This window comes from Dermatophagoides pteronyssinus, unplaced genomic scaffold (genome assembly GCF_027571235.1).
Source record: "Dermatophagoides pteronyssinus isolate colony J.1.1.1.1 unplaced genomic scaffold, Derpt_VIB-CSIC_2022.12 sq0003, whole genome shotgun sequence".
NCBI classification, from domain to species: domain Eukaryota; kingdom Metazoa; phylum Arthropoda; class Arachnida; order Sarcoptiformes; family Pyroglyphidae; genus Dermatophagoides; species Dermatophagoides pteronyssinus.
Window position 1 is genome coordinate 2,978,363 of NW_027461527.1, and position 18,851 is coordinate 2,997,213.

Below are 18,851 nucleotides of genomic sequence, written 5' to 3' on the forward strand. Positions count from 1 at the left end.
TATAAAAAACAAAATAATGTTCAGAGATGTTTATCACACACACACACACACACACACAGGGTGAATATTAAAATATATTCGAGCCTTTTTTCTTTCTTATCTTTGTTGATTTATATTTCGTGATGCAATCATCATCATCGGGCGCCATCATCATCATCATCATATCCGTATCCAATTGTATCCATATTGATCATTTCAATAGTGCTGCTTTATATATGGCTATGAATAGTGAAATGTGATCGAAAAAAATATATTTATATAATACATGATTGTTCAATAAATCAAACAAGAATTGAATGTGTTTATCAAATACGAAAAAAAAACAAACAAACAAAACAAAATATCGTTTCAAATTCCTATGTGTGTAAATGTAAATAAAGATGATATGAGATAATGGCAAATGGCCAGTTAGATTATTGGATGATATTTTTTTGTTCAATATTGATTGAAATTTTTTGAAAGCAAATTCTGATCAAAATACACAGATACAGTGGAAAGAGAGAATAGAAAAAAATAAAAGTAGATGGGGTGAATTTTTTGTTTAAAAAAATGAAAAATTTCCATTCAGGATTCTGGTTGGTGTGTTGTTGTTGTTGGTTGGTTGGTGTGATTAATATGCCTTTTATGTTAATCGGACAATGCCAGATATTCTTTTTTTTTCTCCATACTGCTGCTGCTGCCATTCTACCTCTATGTATCATCTGGTTTCATCATTTTTTGTATGCCCCTTTCGATTCTTTTTTATCTCGAATGGAAAAAAAATATGATTCTCGACCAAAAAATCGAACAAATTATTGGCTGTTTTCGAGCAAAAGTGAAATAAAGAATAAAATCCTATTTTCTCTCGTAACACTGACAAATTTCAATTTTTTTTCCCTATCATTCACGGTTTTGGTTATCTTTTTTTTTCTCGACAAAAAAATTGAATCAGTAAAAAATGATGATTATGATGGCAGGCAGGCACACTTACAATTTTCAATATCGAAAAAAAATGAAAAAAAATACGAAAGAAGGATGACAACCTAAATTGTCCACTTGGGATAATCACTTTACTTTACTGTTACACACACACACACACACACACACTTTGCTACAATTACATTTTTTTCTATATTCACGATACGACAATCATCATCATCATCATCATCATCATCGTAATCATAATAAGTCAACAGAAAATAAGAATAAAAATGTGAATCCAGAATTGACTTTGGGCCCAAATACATGGCTAATCTTATCATTCGATGCAGAATTGAATAAAACTAAAAAAAGTGCTACTTTGTTTTTTTGTTTTGTTTGCCTCGTTATATAAATGGTATCCAATTTGTCATTCAAATGTGCTATTTGATGTTTTTTATGCCTTGTGTGTCTGTTCACATTCATTCATTCATTTCCCCACATATAGAAACACATTGATATCAGCCGATATTATATAAACCAGAATCTCTTTCCATAAATGCACGTTTATATGTTTTTTGTTTGCTTGGACACGTGCTCGAACACAGCCATATTACACAGCAATTTATTTTACTTTTTTTTCCTCCGTATACTCTCCACTGTCAATTAATCACAAATTAATTTAATAATAATTTTTTTTCTACTTGCTTGCTTGTTTGGTATTATTGAATATAAACAGTTATGTAATGGGCGATGTTGAAAAATTTACATGTTTGCCCAGTTCATTCTGATGCTGATGCTAATATTTATTATTGATCTTGTTTTTTTTGTCGGTCACGTTCATTCGAATATCAAAATTACTATTTCTGTATCGACAAAGGTATAAAATATATTCAAAACATAGTCAATTTTTTTCCCGAATCCGATTGATCATGATGATGATGATGTCAGGATCTCCTCAGAGGACACTTATATGCATAATATACATTATTGACAACTGGATAAAAATGACAGCTGAATGATGATGATGTTGATGGTAGCAGAGCAAAAAAATGGCCACATTTTTTACCAAAGGCATCATTATCGTTATTTATTGATTGATTGATACTGTAATCACAAAAAAAATACCAATAATAATAATATTCATCTTTTCTTTCCAAATTTTTTAAATTAATGAATGTCGACTATGTCAACCCAAAAACAGAAATGAATAATATAGAATGTGAATGTGTATAAATAGTGTTTCCCTCCTGTTGATGATTGATAAAATTGCCAACAAATGAAATGAAAAAAAACCTGGCTTCTGGGCTAATTTCTTTTTTCTAGATATTGAAAAAAAATTTCATTTTCACATCCACAACCACCACCAATATCACTGCCCAATTTACAATTGTCAAGTGTATACACTGGTGATGTTGCTTCAATGACAAATGTGGTGACATTTATCTTCATGTCATTTTTTTTTATTCTCAATCACTTGTACATATAGTAATTTATATAGATCAAAAGCCACTGTATGTTTAGTTAATATGTCTGCAATCAATTTGTTTAACTTGACATTCATTCGGAAAAATACATAGACAAACAAACTGATGATAAACTCAAATAATATTCAGAGTTTTCAAAAAAAAGTAAAAGAAATTCTTTATAATTGAAAAACAAAAACAAGAAAACACACAGTGTGTGTATGGAAATAATCGTCGGATGTTCTTGTCATCATCATCGTTTCTTTTTTCGTTGGTTATCATCAAATTCTTCATTTTATAAATCTTTCTTCTTTCTTTTTTTTTCTAAAATATCCAAGTTATAAATTACTCAAACATCAACATCAACATCATCAGAATCGATTTATCGTTCGTCTCGAACCATTAGACAAATCAAAAGCGAGAGAAGAAAAAAATTATAAATTATTAAAGTTATAGAGAAAAAAAATGAAAAGCGTAGAAACCAAACGAACGAACGAACAAAAAAAAACTAATAATTCATAATTATAATGAAACAAAAAGAAAGAATCTTTACTTTGCTTTTACCCTACTTGAATTGAAATTGATTCCTTGACTTTTTTTTGTCTTGGCTTTTGGCTTTTGGTTTTAGATGCGACATGTGAAACAAGAAGAGATAGATAAAACAGACACACTCAGTGTATAGCAAGTCAGTCCTCTATACAATCACATCATATCAAAATCAAGAAACGAAAAATTCAGCAAATAGAGATAGAGACAAACATGATGATGTTTTGAAAGTCGGGGAGAAAAAAAAAGGCGCGTGCTAAAAAATGTCTACTATATATATAATTGTCCACACACACACACACACATCAGCCAGCCAAACATTGGCTGCAAAACAGACTGACACACGAACAAATTGATGCGGCGTGTGCCAAAATTACATACTCGCTGAGGAAAATCTCTACTTCTCTCTCTTTGTATGTGATTGAAAATGATGATGGCAGGCAATGATATGTCCAAAAGAAAATTCGGTCCTGTTTTATGTCTAATTTTTTTTCTGGCGTTTGTCTCTCTTCTGGCATCATTTTTTCGAAATTCTTGATTTTTTTTTTTTGACAAAAAAATAATGACAAAAATACCAGAAAAAAAGAATTTCATCAGAATCAATTTATGAATTGATTTTAGTAAATCTGCGAATTCGAAAATGGATGAAAATGACAAAAAAAAATTCTTGTTTATCGTCGTCCAATTACGCACAAACATCCAACATGTCGTTTTGAGATTTGAGAGTGAAAGTCAATTTGTTGCCTTTTGATTTGATAAATTCAAGATGCTCATTCTCCCTTGGTGTTTGTCTACATGGCGTATGAATGAATGAATGAATTTTGTTTATTAAGAAAAATTTTCCAAAAACAACCACCACCAATATAAACATTAAAGAATTTTAAAATTGTGAAAAGAAAAAAAATTTCAAATTTGATTGCATGCCTGCTGTTGAATGTCGTTGTCGTTGTGTGTTTGTGTGTATATGTGTCGTACAAAAAATCCAGTAACCAAACTTAATTTTAGCCGCATCAATTTTAAATGTAAACATTCGAAATAAGAAATTGCCAAAAAAAAGACTTTGATGACAGAATTTTTCAGTAGTAAATCTCTGTTCTGTTTTTTTTCTTCTTTCCGGATAATAATAATAATAATAATAATAATTTGTGGCTTGTGTGTTCTGGTTTTTTTTCCGAATCAAAAGAAAAAACACATTAAAAAAATTCTTTATTTACAAAAACTGGTAAAAAAAAGAAAATGAAAAATCGGGTTGACAAAAAAAACAATCAATATAGTAATCATCATCAGTAAAAGATTCTTGTAATTAGATTGGTTTTTTTTGTTGGTTTTTGCACTATTCTAAAAAGTTTATTTGGTTGTTAAACACACAGAATACAAACACATTTATTGATTTATGTTATGTTTGTCTTAATCAAATCTTATTCACAAACACACACACACTAAACATCCCAGCAAGAGAAAAATTTTTAATGTAAATCCTTTTCAGAAATGAATATTTTTCTTTGCATTTTTGTTTTTGTTGTTTGGTTGCTATATAAATCAATGTGTGTTTATCATGGTGATGATGGGTGTTGAAAGATGGATGTTTCTCTCAGTTGATGATGATCCTAACAACAACAAAAACGTCCTAAAGATAGATTAGAAGTGAAGAAAAACAACAACAACAAAAAATTTTACAACCAAACTCGTAAAGAAAGAGAAATTGGATGATGTTTGAATATATATGTGAATGAGGGGCGCTTAAAAAGATTTAATCATTTTTTCATTTTTTGCTTCTTGATGCTTCTTGTTGGTTGTCGATGTCGTCGTCATTAATGATCATCATTATTCTTGGCATATATGAATTGTGACCAGAAAACATTTTTTTTCTGGTTCTGGTTTTATAAATTTCATTTACATTTATTTGTAAAATGAAAAAATTTCTAATTTTATCAGAAATAAGTGCATCGAGAAGCCATATATTTTAATATGGCATTTTTTTGGCCAGTAATATCATCAGCTATTCCATAAACATATTCATAAACATCTTCTTTTTGGTAAGGATTTTCATCTTCGATATGATAATGATTATGATGATGACGATTATCTTCATCATATGGCCATTGTTGCCACACCCGATGGTCGAACACAAAAAAAATGATGATTATGATTATAATAATAATAAGATTGGAAAATGATCTATCGAGAATGGTGATGGTAGAAACCAAAAAAAAAAAAAAAGATGATATCATTCAAGGTGGTGGCTATTTTGTTTCTTAAACAATTTTTTTTCCTCTACTCTAAACGACAATGATCAAAACGACGACCACGGGTGATATTGATGATATTTGTCTTTGACAGCCGCAACAACCACAACACTGAAGATCATTCAGTTTGTCAATTATTTTTGTTTTTGGTTCAGGGTTTTAATTACAAAAAATGATTGTTTTTTTTACTTGGTTGTTGTTGTTGGAAAGATATGATATTTGACAACAACAACATATTGATTATAATCTTTGTTGTTTTTTTTTGGTTGATTGGTGGTGGTATATTTTTCAATGTTTTATTTTTCCCGAAATATAATGATAATGATGATGATCATAATAATGAAGAATCTTCTTCTTCTTCTTCTTATGTGACGCACCTTGATTTGGTTGTTGTTTAGCTGTTGTTGTTGTTGTCGTTCATTGTTGTTGCTTTTATAATTTTTGACCCATGTGCTCCATATATATTTGCATGTTAATTAAAAAAATAACTAACTACAGATTGTTGTTATACCAGGCATGTTGATGAGTGTCATCTTTACTTTGTTGTTGTTGTTGTAGAATGAGATCAACAACTATCTGATGATAAGGACGACAACAACAACGAAAAATCGAATCAAAAAAAATAAATGTTTGGTCATCAATATGGCCTTTGATCAAAGGCCGCAAACTTATCTCAAGTCATGTTTTTTGTTGATGATCAATAATTTCTTCATGTTTTTTTCAACACTCTACCTGTGTGTGTGTTTGTGATGATCAAACATCAAATTTACCTGATTTTTAAAAACTATTTTAGCTGCTGCTGTAATGTGACATAATATTGTAATGATTGAATATTCAATGACGAATGAAAAAAATTCATTTTAATGATTAGGCAAATGATGACAACCAAACAATTTTTATTTTTCTCTCTTCAGGCCATAAACTTTCTGGACAAAAAATTTATTTCTGGAAACATTGGACACTGGACACACACGCCAAAGTGTTAGATGATAGAACAGCAACAAAGATGCAAATTGTCGATTTCTTTTTTTTTCGCTATAAAAAAGTATAATTAGCTATCTGAATAAAAAAAGGAATGTAAATCAAAAAAAGTTTTTTTTTCTATTTATTTCTCACTCGTGTATATAAATAGAAATTTTCTGTTTGTTTGTTTGTTTGTTTTTATTATCATCACTGTTATCAACCATGGCAATGAATTGATGGTTGATTGGCAAATTGCAATCGATCCATATGCAATGGAGAAAAACTTTTTTTTTCATTATTATTATTCAATCGATTGACAAGATTGATTGAATATTTTTTTTGTTGTTTCCATAGGCGTATGATACAGCAGCCATCTACAAATCTATCATGGTAGAAATGATGTGGACAATCAAACTACTTAATTACATGGTTTCTTTCTTTTTTTTTGCATCATACTGATGATGATGATGATTATGGTTTAAAATCAATGTCGCATCGTTAATAATGATGACGGTCAATGTCGTGATTGTAAGCATCATCATCTAGCATCTAGCATCTTGAAAATAGCAATTTGAATCTACCTTGTTGTTGTCGTCGTCTTGGTCGTCGATAATATATTGATGATGATGATGACAATATTCAAAGAAAATTGAACTTCTTTACCATCTTTTTCTTCATGCTCGAATATGATGATGATGATGAATGAATGAATTGAATCGAAAATTTAAAGAAGCGACAATCAAAAACTAAACTAAACCGAACTGAACACATATAAAGTCAATACATTCAAGTCAATAGCATCATTAATATCGTTGTTGTTCGTTCGGTTTTTTGTCGTTTGTCTCTGGAAATGATGATGAAGAAAAATTTGTTTTTCTTCTTTTTCTTCTTCTTCTGCATCTTCTTCTTCGACGAAAAAATGTCCAAAAGACTTGTTGCTGTTTGATTCGATGACTTTTTTTTTCTACACTGCATTCTTGCTTGCTTGATCATCATTAACATTATACAAATTGTCTTTGACGACTTCAAACTCTCTTTCTCTCGAAAAAATACAAACTACTTGTTGTTTGTCATCATCATCAAGCTAAAATACCTGGAGAAAAAAAAATAAGATGATGTCGACGACGAAGAAGACGATCAATTCGAAGACAAGATGAATAGATCGAATCTTCAATGATGAATTTTTAACAAAGTCACGCGGTGGTACTTTTCTTACCTTTCTTCTTCTTCTCTTGGTTAGCTAAGACCAGCATGATTTTTTTTTCTTCTTCTTCATTCATTTGACCTGTCGATGAAGAATGTCGTCGTCGTTGTTCGATGTCATTTTGTCAAACGATGATGATGATGAGATGGACCTCCTAAGACCAATCATCCAATCGATATTAAAAAAAGAAGAAAAAAACAAAATTGCATAGCATCATCGTGAGAATTGAATTGAATTGAATTGAATTGATGATAATGATGATCGTGTATGTATGCAGTATAAATTATTGAACTTTTTTTCTTCATCATTATTGAATCTGGAATTTTATTCATTCATTCACTTCATACCAGATACACATAAACAAAACAGGCCAACAAATTAGGCAAACTAGTTGTTTGCTGTGTGAAATCTATAGAGATTGAAAATAAAATTCTGCTTAATGAATTTTTGTTTCTAGAATCTAAGGCAAGATTGTCTAAAATGTCATCTTGAAGAATGGAGGACAACAACATCATAGCTCAATATGGTGACTTAATTGATGATCATCATCATGGACAGTGTGTGTTTGTTAATATCCAGATCTTGATGATTGTTGTTTTCATTCATTCATTCATTCATTTATTATGCTGGCATCAATCAGGATGTCTTTTTTTTCTTCATTTCATTCCATTGAAATTTTGTGTTTTTTGTTGTTGTTGTTGTTGTTTTGTTATTGTGATTGAAGAAAAAAAAGATGAAAATAGAAATCACATCGATCACTTTACGATGAATAAAATGAAAAAAAAGATCAAATCACAGACAGAAAAGAGGATAATGGATGTCTCTTTCTTTGAAATAGAAATAACATTAGATTTTTTTTTTCATTTTTCTGTTTCATTCGCATCGAATATTGAAAGTGAAACTTTTCCATTTTCCAAACACACACACACACAATTCATTGAATTTTAGTCAATTATTCGATGATCAAATGTCCAACTGACCAATCCACTCAATCCACCATCATCATCATCATCACAATCACCACCAACAGATTTATCACATGTGGCGACATTATTTTTTCATTGATATTTGTTTACGAAAATTCTTTATATTCTTTGATGATGATGATGATCCTTTGAAGAATTTTTTCTACTCATTCCACTATTTATACCGGATATATCATACTGAGCGAAAATAGTCGATCAGCTCAATTCGTTCGAATTCGAATTCTTCGATATTTCAACATTGACATTGAAAATCAATCAACAAAAAATTCCTGCTGCTGTTGATCATAATCGTAATGACAATTAAAAAACAATTATTATTGACCATCATCATCATATTGATTTTAGTTCAAAGATGTTAATGTCGAAAAATATTTTTACCGGAAAACTATAACTTTGTAATGTTTGTGTGTGATAGAAGTTGATTTTTTTCATCATCATCATCATCATCGTTTTCCACTGATCACCAATCAATCACAGAACATAATGAATGACCAATATCGTATACTCACTTTAACAACGAAAAATAAAAAATTCAAATCAGGATCGTGAAGTATTTTTTTGTTTCTGGAGTATGAAAAAAAATGAATTACGAATGATGATGATGATGGAAAGAGATTGAATATTTTGATTCAATGATGATCAATCTCATCATCGTATCGTAATTTTTCATGGCCCCTCTTGTCATCTATGGATGAGGCTTCTTTTCATTCATAATATGCTTCTTTTTGGTTGATCCATTGATCGGTTATCAATCTTGAATCTTTTTTTCTGAATTAAACATTTGATATACGATATTATTTATATCGCTCAAAAGATCAATATGTTTGATTCATTACTCATTCAATTTATTCATCTTTAAATCTTTGTTTTTTTCTTTCTCAAGGTAAAAAAACCATAAGATGATAATTCCAAAATCACACACACACACACACAATCATCATCCGAAATAAACAATCAAAGTGTTCCAGAAAAAAATAAAACATCGATACTTGATTTTCAATTTATTTGACATCATTTTCCTCTTGCTCTTCGATTTCAATGATTTCACACACATACCAAACATCCAAACCTGAAAAAAGGATAGTCACCAATCACTGGTCAGTCAGTCAGTCAGTCCGGTGACCAGTTAATTTATTCAATTAGAAAAAATACTATATCTTTTTATTCGGTGTTTCGCAAATGAAAAATACCATTATTATATTTTATTTTAATTTTTTCGTTGTTTTGCTTCATTGCAAAGGCCGATTATTTTCGATATATAAAGCATCATTATCATTATCATCATCATCTTGATCCTTCGCTGACCGAATGTATTGCATTAATAATCAACAACCAAACCAAACCAAGAAAAAAAATAAGCCATATTATTGACGGCCATATAATGTTGTTTCATTGGCCACGAGTCACACACACACATAGTTCATTAGAATGGACGACGGATGTTTCTTTCAATAATGATAATGATAATAATAAAAAAACTAAGCTGGTTTGAAAAAAAATATAGGCGATAACAAGTCTGTCTGAAGTGTTTTTTCATTCATAAAACCGAAACACACCGAAACTAAAAAAAGAGACTGAAATTTATCCAATCCATTTCAATCTGATATTCAGAATTTTTTTTCCCCAAAGTTTTTTTTTATTATCGGAAAAAAATTCAATTTTTTTTTGTTCGCTGATTTTACCATGTTTTTCATTCATAAGAAAAGCAGCCAATATGGATAAAGCAGAAAAAGATTTAGCATCCTAATAACACATGTAATGTTTACAGTTTTTTTTCGTTTGTTTGTTTGATTGAAATTCAGTTATCGTTTTTTCAGGTTTTTCTTTTTCTTCTTTATTTAAACACATCGGATAGCCAGAGAGAGAAACACTATGAACAAAATCAGCCCTAGGGCCATTTTATTTATATTTCATCGTAAAGATTATACTCAATCAAAAATAATCAATGAACAAACGAATGAAAGAAAACTTTGTGTTAACAAAAAAAAATCATCCAAAAGAAAACATTAAATATAAATGGCTAACCAACCACACATTCATTCAGTTTCTGATTTGTGACACTAGAATCAATTTCAAAAAACAACAAAACAAAACAAACGAAAAAATTCCTGATGATGATGATCATCATCAGTGTGCTGATGTAAGTGTCTTGTGCCACACACACGACATTCTTTTTTCTTTGAATGGTCCATTTCACATTGTTGTTGTTGTTGTTTAGAATTGGATTTTGAATTTTAGTTTTTTTGAATAAATTTTTTTTCTTATTCCTGAAAACAAATTCTCTGATGTTAATAATGAAATTTTCTTTCTATTTATCAACTGGATAAGGGTAATTATATTTTACTACATTTTACAGAATAATCATCCAAAAATGTAGAACACAAGCAAAAAGAGAGATGGGAATTTAGGGTTACACAAATGGATTTGCATCATTTCTTTGCATACATTCAATGATTCATATTAAATAAAAATTATTTTCTGAAAAAATTGATTTGAATAAAATGAAATTAGTTTTTTTAAACCCTTTTATCTTCTTATTCAATTGATTTCCGTTTTCATTATTATCAATGATGATAATAATGTTTGACATTTTTTTTTGTTTTCTTCATGATGATGTTCATAGCTGATGATCCATAACTGACTTAATTTCCGATTAACTCTTTTTTTATATGCAGAATTTTCTTTTTTTTTTTTTTGAAATTCTGTTCAACATAATTAGTTTGATTGTTATACAAGGGACAACTGTAATATCAAAGCCTTTTCGTTTTTCTTAGAAAATTGATGTTTATAATTAAACATTTTGTTAATTGTTGACATAATGATGGTATTTTTTTTCATTGTAAATCAATGAATTTTCTTCGGATTCACAAATTCTTCATTGTTGTACAGGCATTATTATGATTAGTGGTTGGTGAATAATGAAAAGAAAAAGAAAAGAAAGGCAAAAAACATCAATGTTATGTAATGTATCATCTATTGTCAACATTGTTGTCATAAAATACATTGGGGAAATTCTTATCAACAACACATTATGTATCGATTAATAAATTCCATTCCATACAAAAAAAAGGAATTCTGTGTGTGTGTTTGAATGGAAAAAACGTCAATTTTTCAATATCATTTTATTATTTATTAATCTAAAGGTTAAGGTTATCTACTCATGATGTGTGTGTGTCCGTGCATGCGAATCAATATAACCAAATCGTTACAGCAAGCAAAAAAATTGATGTTTAATTCTGATGCGGTGGGGTGGGAGACAATATGTGAATAATATTTTTTTCTAACTCCGTGGGTTGGGGAGAATGGGTTATTATCAGGATTCAAACTCAAAGATTCTATGAAGAGAGAAAGAGAGAGAGAGAGAGAGAGAATAAAAGAATCGGGAATGAACCGAAACCGAAATGATGATGATGATGATGATGAGGGTTTTTCTCTATTCGCGATGATAATTCTTTTCTTTTTTCTTTTTTTTTCTTTTTCAAGATTTAATGAGTTTCGTTCCCGTTTTATTATTTGATTATGTTTGTTCGAGTAAACTTTAGCCAAAATACCGTTTGTGTTTAGGTCTATATCGGTGTGTTTCAAACGATAAAAAATGAATGAATGAAACAAAATAAAAGTTGATGATGCGTAAAAAGTATCACGCAAAGTCACATATTACACATTTTTTTGTTGGCTCGTGATTCTCTTATTCTCAATGTTCCTCTCTGTACCAAAAGGATTTTTTTCATTTTTAATTTTATTTTGAATTTTATTTTCCAAACTTGCGACATTAGAAATTGTGAAAAGTGGAGAAGGTGGGGGAAAAAAGCAAATTCTATATTCAATCTTTGTATTTTCGTTTTTTGTTCCATGAATGAACTTCATTGGAGAATTTCATTCATTTTTTCCTCTATCGTGTTCGATATTTTGTGATCAGAATGAAGATGATGATGATGACTTTTTTTTCTTGTTCATTATTATCTTTTTTTGGTTTCAGGAATGACTAACACTGTTTTGTGATCATGTTTGTTGTTGATGATGGCTATTAATTTCAAAGTTTCGTTTTTTTGTTTTCCAGTATTAATTATATATATCGGTAATGCATTTTTTCCCTCTCTATTACTTATTTGTTGTTTCCAACTCGAAAAACAAATGAGAAATGAATAAGAAAAAAGAAATCAATTAACTTACAGAAAAGAGAATATATTTTGCTTTTTCGATCAAATTTTTTTTTTTTTTTTTTTTTTTGAAGAATTTTTCTGGTATGTTTTCATTGAAGAAGAAAAAACTTGGAAAATTTCTTTTCTTGTAAAGGAGTGGCTTTATTCAGTGGAGAAAATAGAATTCAGAAAATTAGAAATATTTTTTTTTTTGTTTGTAATTTAAATCTTTACCTGTTTTTTTTCTTTTCTTTTTTGAAAGCAATTTATTATTACGGGAGAGAGAGAGAGAAAACCGATCACAATATATTGATAATGGTAATGTACTGTGTAAAGAAATTGAAACAATTGTAATAAGCGGAACAAGCAATTATAAAAAAAACACAAAATTAAAACAAGCAAAAAAAAATATCAATTAAAAACGAATACTGAATGTTTTAATGAATGATGCTAATGGTTTTTTTAGTGAATGAGTGTTAAGCATTTTCTCTCATTCATTCATTAATTCATTTGAAATTGAATGAAAATGTGTTTGATTTATAAACACACAGGTAAAAAAGATTGCTAGGCTTGTTGTTTATAAACAACCATCTCCATTATTATCATCATGATCATGATTATGGCTCAAGTTCATCATCATATGGTGAATATATGAAACAATGGAATTTTTCGTTTTGACAAATTGACTTATTTAATGGATAAAATGTTCTGCTTTTTTGCAGCTTATTGATTATTATTGATTGAATTTTTCCAGAGTTTTTTTCGTTTGTTTGTTTCATTAATCCATTCTTATCCAAATGAAAAAAATTTCTTAATTTTTTTGTTGACTGCATAAGATTGTAAATGTAACAAAAACACACACACACACACACACAGACAGACAAAAAGTCAATTACAATTGAAACATTTTTTCCCTCTGTTTTTTTTGCTATTATTTTTACCTTTAGTTATCTTTCATCACATTTATTTTATTGAATTCATTCATTTATTTTTTTTGAATAATGTCTTTTGATGACAAGATAATACAAAAAAATGATTCAAATTAACAACTGAACAACAGCAAAATAAAATTAATGTATGCCATTTTGTTTTGTTTGATTCTAATCAATATTAATGAACATTTTTTTCTGTTGTTGTTTCTAAAAAACATTGAATTTATTTTTGGCCCATTGATTGTCATCGATTTTGTCAGAATTCAATACCTGATGTTGTTTGTTTGTTGTTGTTGTTGTTCTTCATCTAATAAATGTTCGCAAATAGCAACAAAAAACTTGAATATTTTGTTTTATCATAATTTCCATTTTTTTCGTTTGGCTGTTGACGAATGGAACAATGGGTTAAAAAAACAATTTGAACAACATTAGTTTTCGTTCGTAGATAATGATTGAAAAATGTAAAATAACTTTGAAATGAATGAATGAATGAAAAAAAAACCCCTTTGATGACTCGTTGTTTGGTCGCTTTTGTTAGGACAGATGTTGTCGATGTTTTGTATTGGTGTTTAGTTTGTGATTCCAAAATTTTTTTTTGGGAATCATCAACTGATGATGATGATGATAATATTATTCTCCTATTAACAGCACTTGTGTCTTATATTTGTGATCTTTGTTTCCAAATTTTTATTTATTTACAACAACAAAACAACCAAACAATTTGTCAAATATAATTAATAGTAAATAGTAAATTTCCTTTTTTGAACTGTCGATAATGTTGTATGTGCGGTTTTTTTTTCTTCATTCTAATATTTTATCTAATGCGATTGTTTGCTTCAAATTCGTGATTCATAATGGATCAATTCTCTTTCTTTCTCTCTTTCTTTGTGTAAGGTTTTTCTTATTCAATTCTTGTAGTTTTTATTGTAACAAAAAAACAGCTGTAAACTATATTACATTTTGTTGGTCGATTACAAATGATCACCAACATAATACAATATATAACAGGCATTTATTATCATTATTAAAACGGTTATCACATATATCGGTAGTAGAGAAAAGAAAAATGTGTGAAATTCAATTATTATCATATGTGATAATAATGATAATTGAATTTACAAATTTTTACGAATGATGCAAAAGGGTTAATCACATACACACACCGAAAGTCAGCGAGAGAGAAACGATCCACAGTATGTTGCAAAGACATTATTATGCGATATTTTTTTCTTCCCTTTTTTTCTCTATAAAATGTTTTAATCTACTTAACCCCCATGTGTGTTATGAAAATAATGATAATGGTCACAAATTTCAATGATGATGATGATCATCATCATTATTATCAAACTGAATTTTTTCTTCGTTTTTTTGTTGTTGTTGTTGTTTTTTTTTGTCGATTTTGAAATTCCAAATGCCCATACGAATGAATGAATCAATGTTGTTTTTGAGAAAAACAAAAATATTTCCCCTCAACAAAATGAATGTGTTAAAAAAAAAAAAATTTTCAGGAAACGAAAAATTCCATTGGGTACACACAGCAAAACTATTTTGCACAAAAGAGCTATTAATTTCTTTCTCTATTTATTCATTTTGGTTCTGTTTGGTAAAAGTTCCCAGAAAGAATAACAGAAATGATCCAGAATACGAATACGAAAAGAAACGACAGTCGTTTAGACTGTCATCAGGAATAAATATTTTTATTTTATTTTTCGGTTGTTGTTGTTGTTGTCCAAACATCAACCCAAATAATAATAATAAGAATTTTAAACTGTGGATCCAACATCAGTGCATAGGGTAATTTTTTTCCACCATGGAATGAGCAAAAAAAAAAATTCCCGAAAGGCCAATTTGCATTCCCGAACATCTCAGATGTGTGTGTGTGCGTATGTAAGTTTGGTAGCTAAATAAATAAACCAGGCAAACATTTTTTTTTGTTGATGTAATTCAGTTATTCAAAAGTTTATGTATGTGTGTTTGCATCATTGCATCACATCTCATCATATGGTTGACTTTTTTTTTGCATTTTGAAGTTTTCTATTGAAAAAGAAAAACGAAAGAAAATAGAGTTGAAGAATCGTCGCATCAAAGTATTCATGCGGATATTCACTATTTTTCCACATACACACACACACACACACACATATCAAAACAATCGAAAGGGAAAATGATTCTTCTTGGTTGCATAACATAGAATGAAAAAAAAACTGAAAAACGTCAAATTTAATTTCTGCAAACTTAGCATATTATGAATATTAGTTGAGAATGGCATTTTTTTTCAAAAACAAAATGATTTGAATTGAATGCAAAATAAAACTTTAAAATGTATCGTTTTCACTTATATGAATCTTGTTTCTAATCTAAAAAACAAATCCAAAAAAGAGAAGTGAGAAATTTTTTTTGACGAAAACAGGAAAATGAATTTAGAAAATGTCAACAACAACGTTCAAAATCTACATTTGTTGTTGTTTTGTTAATTGTCAATTACATCGTACGTAAATATTCAACAACAACAAAAAATCAAATGCAAAAAATCAAATTAGCTAAAATATTCTCTCTTTTCTTGCATATATTCAAAAAAATGTTTCTTTTGAAAATTCTTTCAGTTGATCAATGCATATATTTGGATTATTTAATATGAAATAAATAAATAATCATTTTAAATGGTTTTTCGTTCGTTCATTCGTTCGTTTCGTGAATGACAACCGAGACCGAATGAATGAATGAATGAATGAATGTTTTTTTTCTTCGGAAAAAAAGCCAAGGACAAAAAAAAACAACAACATTGCCATTGTCAATTAATGTTAACACTGTTTAAGATTGATCATGACAGTTTTGGCTCTCTCTCTTCGATGTTTTATATCCACTTTTCAAATTTTTAAAACATCATAACGCTTATTAACGAAAAATTTTGAATGCTTGGATTGAAAGAAGAAAAACAAAAATTAACATCCAACCATGTTTGACCAATTCAATTCAATCATCATCATCATCATGTTATCAATCGATATATCCTATCATCATCATCATTCGATAATCGGTATCCGATTTTTTCGTTTCTTCTCTATGCACGATTGCCACTAATCACTTCAAATGTTTTAAATACTTGTCTGTTGTTGTTGTTGTTTTACTAAATACATTCAAACAAATATTTTTCTTTTTTTTCAATAAAGATAAGATGAGAAAAGTATTTTTTTTAAAACAACAACAAGATTAGTTATCCAATATACAAAGATTCAGGATCTATTCATTTTAACCGAATGAATTTTTTGTCTTTTTTTCTGCTGTTGCTATTGCTGTTGTTCAGAAACAAACATATCTGATTTTCGTGACTATATTTGTTCTTTTCCACGATTTTCCAATCATTTTTTTTCTTCTTTATACCCAAAAAAAACACAAATGCTGTTTGTGTGTGTCCCTTTTCACATTGATTTAGTGATGAAGAAGAAACATCCGATTTTCTTCATTTAAAAGAAACAAACAATTCAAAATCATTGAAGATGATAAGTTTTGTTTGGGTTGTTGTTTGGTTAAATATATTTTCTAACTAATATAATTCTGGTATCATCATCATCATCATCATCATCATGATCTATGATCGTTATCATTGAATCCAGTCGTTTGTTGTTGTTGTTGTTGTTGTTGTTTGGTGAAATGTCGTGGCCAATAACCAATGCTGGTTGTTGCTTATAATTTTACATTTGATTTTTTTGCTTTCCTTGGATATTTATAAATGTGTGGTACCGACAAACACACAACAAACGACGACTTGACAAATGTTGTCACGAGAATTCGCTTTTTTTTCGCTTCGCTTTGCTTCGCTATTGGGTGTTTTTTTTCTCCATAAAATATATTTTATTTACCGTCATCTTCATCATCATCATCATCATCATTCTTTTTTCATTGTAACCAATCAAAGAACAAAAACCAATGGATGATGATGATTTTGATCTTCGGCAATGATGATCGGTCGGTTCGGTTCGGTCGGTCATCATGGATATTGCTCACACATTTTTTTCAATAAGAATGAATATGAACCAAGAAAGGGAGAGAGATGTTTGTCACGATTTCGCATGATGATGATGATGATGAAGAAAGATAATTATAAATATATTTTAATTTCTCTCTCTCTCTCTCTTTCTTCAGCTACAAACATTCTGTTGTTATATATGGAGCTAATCACTCTTGAATAATGTAATGTAAAATATATACAACAACGAACAACGAACAACAAAATCAAAAATCAAACACACGATGATGGTATTTATCTTCGATGAGATTCTTGACTCTTGGCTCTCTCTCTCTCTCTCTCATATTAGACATATTTTTGTTCATTTTTTTTCTGGTGATGCTTAACGTTTTATCGATATAAGATATCTGTGTGTGTGTATGTAGCCCCTAAAGTAGTAAAATAATGTAACAACAGCAAGAACGACATTTTAATGTTGATCATCAGCATCATGATCATGATGATGATGATGATGATGATCATGGACATTTAAAAAACATATTGATTGTTATTTTCTTCGAATAGATTTATGTAATTGCAATTATCACACACACACACAAACATCCATGTATGGCTATTAAATAGATGAATTTTTTTCTGTTTTTGTTTTTTAATTTGGCCACAAATAATGTTGATGCACGACGATGACGACCATCTTCGTCATCTTCGTAGTCGTCGTCGATTTTTTAAACAACAACCAAAATTCGTGTCGTTTCTTCATCATCATTATTATCATCATCATTTTTTTCGTTTGGGGTTATTTATAATTGAGAATTTATCGGTTATTATCATAAGTTTTAATGAAAACAGATGCTAAAATGACTATCTTTATAATCTTTTATGATTGGTTCGGGTTTTATACCCGTGCATCCGATTCTTTCGATTTAAAATGTTTTCCGTAAATTTTTTTCCTCCGAAAAATTTTCCTATGAGTGTCGGTAATTGAATTTAGTTATTCATTTCACACACACCAAAAACATTCAACCAAATATGTTTGTTTGCTTTTTCAATCATTCATTTACCAAAAAATTCTTTTTCATTTTTCCGGAATTTTTTTTTCTCAATTCGGGTAGATCATTATACGAACATGGATTTTGTTGTTGTTTGGCCAATCAATAACATCATTTTGAACATCACTCGAAAAATACTTTGTTTTTTTCTTTTCTTGATTCCATTTTGATTTACTTGATTGTTTTGGATTTTGGTTTTGTTTTCGGTTTGCACCATTACAAAATCCTCGAAATACTAACAAAACAAAACAAAAAAAAACCCGATAATGATAACCTTCGACCTTGCGGGCCTAAACAACAAAACAAAACAAAAATGTTTGTTTACGCGGGTACCGAAAACTACATGATCATTGACCGTATATGATCACATAAACAAAACACATTTTTGGATAACAAGAAATTTTTTTTTCTTCTTTTTCGTTTGTTAGTTTGTTTGGAATGTTGTAAAGACTA

At 29.2% G+C, this 18,851-nt stretch overlaps 1 protein-coding gene across 1 annotated transcript in view; it reads left to right on the forward strand.

The window, feature by feature from the left end:
* LOC113793702 (uncharacterized) overlaps positions 1–18,851 on the forward strand; it is a 49,086-nt gene that overhangs the window by 13,093 nt on the left and 17,142 nt on the right. The window lies entirely within an intron of this gene.